Source organism: Chrysochloris asiatica, unplaced genomic scaffold (assembly GCF_000296735.1).
Source record: "Chrysochloris asiatica unplaced genomic scaffold, ChrAsi1.0 scaffold00036, whole genome shotgun sequence".
In the NCBI taxonomy this organism is placed as follows: domain Eukaryota; kingdom Metazoa; phylum Chordata; class Mammalia; order Afrosoricida; family Chrysochloridae; genus Chrysochloris; species Chrysochloris asiatica.
Window position 1 is genome coordinate 22615919 of NW_006408554.1, and position 2907 is coordinate 22618825.

Genomic DNA, 2907 nt, shown 5'->3' on the forward strand with positions numbered 1-2907 from the left:
TTATTTTTATTCCAACACGGTATGCTTGTATTTGAATTTTTATGTCCCATAGCCTAGTAGCTGTATTTGTGGATTCTGTGTTTGCTCTGCTGCTGACGGGGAGCCCAAGGTGCAGTCAGCATGAGCCCCACCAAGTCCATTCATGTCCATTCTCGGTAGAACCAAGATGAGTCGTCCATCCCAACTCAATGCCGTTCTGTTATTGATCCTTGTGGTTCTGAGTCCAAATGGACTGGGTAGCTCCACAACCTTCTCCCCCTCTCTAAAGTCTGGCTGCTGAGCTTGAATTACCCATCTAGTGGTTCAAGGTGACCTTGCAGTCCAACACAATAACCCAAGACCACACCAGGACTATTACACCATGAAAAATGAATAGCACAAAAAAATGCATTAGCAAAGAGGAATCTCATGGAATCACACCACATGTTTTCAAAGTCACAAGAGTCCATATGGTATAATTTCAATTTATCATGTATATATTTGGTAAAAGTTTTGTATTAGTGCTGCTAAAACAAACACAAGTGTGTGACTTGGAAAAATTAATTTTCTCAAGGAGTAGGTGGCTAGAAATCTGAATTCATCTACCAGTGTTGGCAAGAAAGACCCAGACCCATGGACCAGTGATGGCTGCGCTTCTCTCATTTGCCACTGTAGGGAGGAAGACCAACACCATGGACCAGTATTGCTGCAGATCTTTCATCTGCCCATGAGGGAAAGGAAGACCCAGCCCCATGGACCAGTGTTGGCTGCGCTTCTCTCATTTGCCACTGTAGGGAGGAAGACCAACACCATGGACCAGTATTGCTGCAGATCTTTCATCTGCCCATGAGGTCAAGGAAGACCCAGCCCCATGGACCAGTGTTGGTGCGAGTCTCTCATCTGCCAGTGTAGACAAGGAAGACCCAGCCCCATGGCCCTGCAGGGCACCCCATGAGCAGTGGGTCTCCCAGATCATCCCTGCAGCAGGAAGGAAAAGTAGTGATCAGTGTGAGCAGAGGGAAAGACAAAGAGTCCTCATAGCAAAAGACAGAGCAGTGAGGTGGAGCTCCCCCATCACAGGACAGGCAAGTGTCAATCCTCCAGGTCCCTGCCCAGGGGGAAGTCAGGGCGAACTGGATCTATCATAGCCTCAGGTTCAGCACACAGAGCCAGCAGCATCAGCTCTTTATTAATAATTTCAGGGGCCATGTTACTAGAAAAGCAGTTTCGGCTTTACTCTCCATTGTGGATCATCGAGACGCCCCTATGCTGCACAGGAGTGTCCCTTAGTCTTGGTGGTGGTGGTGATGTGCTGTGGAATTGGCTCTGACTCATAGAGACCCTGTACAGAGGCAACCTATAGTGACCCTCTATAGGGTTTCCAAGGAGTAGCTGGTAAGCTTGAACCATCAACATTGCAGTTCAAACGACTTTATAGTCTGATGCATTAGCCCACAGTGCCACACCAGGACTCCTTCCTTAGTCTTGTTGTTGTTACTGTGAAGTTCCGTGCAACTCATAGTGACCCTGCACAGTGTATCTGAGGTTGTAAATCTTTACAGGAGCAGTACTCATCTTTCTTCGGCGGTATCACTAGTCATTTTGAACTGCTGACCTTGAGGTTGGCAGTCCGACTTGTAACCACTATGCTACCAGAATTCCTTAGCCTTAGTGCCCTCTAAATAAAAAGATGTTATAAAAAAATTCCAACATGGTATGCTTATATTTTAATTTTTATGTCTTACAGCTTAGTAGCTGTATCAGTGGATTCTGTGTTTGCTCTGCTGCTGCCCGAGAGTACAAGGTGCAGTTAGCATGACCCTCACCCTGTCCTTTCATGTCCAAACGACTTCCCTGCACAGGATGGAGTGATGGTCAAGAAAGCACAGTAGGTGCAGGGGAAAGGGAACAGCTTAGCAAACAGCCTGACAGAGCCGCTCAGTTTAAAGCAAACACTGAAGTGAAATTTATATATGTTTTAGCATAAATAATTTCTGTCGTGTTTATAAATCATTTGTACCCACAATGTATTCATATATTGCTATTAGGTTAACATGTTAACGAAATGTTTCGGTCACTACTTAGGAGATGCTGAACTCTGTGCATCTCACAACTGGTGCCTCTCCTCCCTCCCCCCAGGAACTTTCAGTCCAATGTCTTAGACACAGATGAAGCAGGAACATAGATCTCTTTCATTTGTTACCCCCCATGGCAAGTCTTCAAATAAAAAGTTTTGTTCCAAAGGGGAAAAAAATCTCCTGTGGCTCCAAAGGTCTCACCACTTCTGGGCCCGAGTGGGAGCAGGGCTCTGGTGCTGTGGCATCGGCTGTTATTGTTCAGCTGGGTTTGGTCAGGTTCTGTCTTGACTTCTCTCCTGTCAGCTTGTCTCGCTTCCTCTGGGTGCCTTACTCCCAGCAGCTAAAGGAGGCAGGAGGGTCCTGGCATTTGGAGCATACATGGCGCCAGAGTGAGTGGTGCGGAGGAGGAGCAGGAGCCATGTCCTGGCACTGAATGGCCGAGGCCATGGCATATGCCTATCTCTTCAAGTACGTCATCATAGGTGATAAGGGCATTGGTAAATCGTGCCTATTGCTAAAGTTTACAAACCAGAGGTTTCAGCCAGTCCATGACCTTATTATTGGTGTAGAGTTTGGTGCTCCAATGATAACTATTGATGGAAAACAGATGAAACTTCAGATATGGGATACAGGGGAGCAAGAGTCCTTTTGCTCCATCACAAGGTTGAATTACAGAGGTACAGCCGGTGCTCTGCTAGTAGATGATATTACAAGGAGAGAGACATTCAACTACTTGACAACCTGGTTAGAAGATACCCGTCAGCATTCCAATTCCAACATGGTCATTATGCTTATTGGAAATAAAAGTGATTTAGAATCTAGAAGAGAAGTGAAAAAAGAAGAAAGTGAA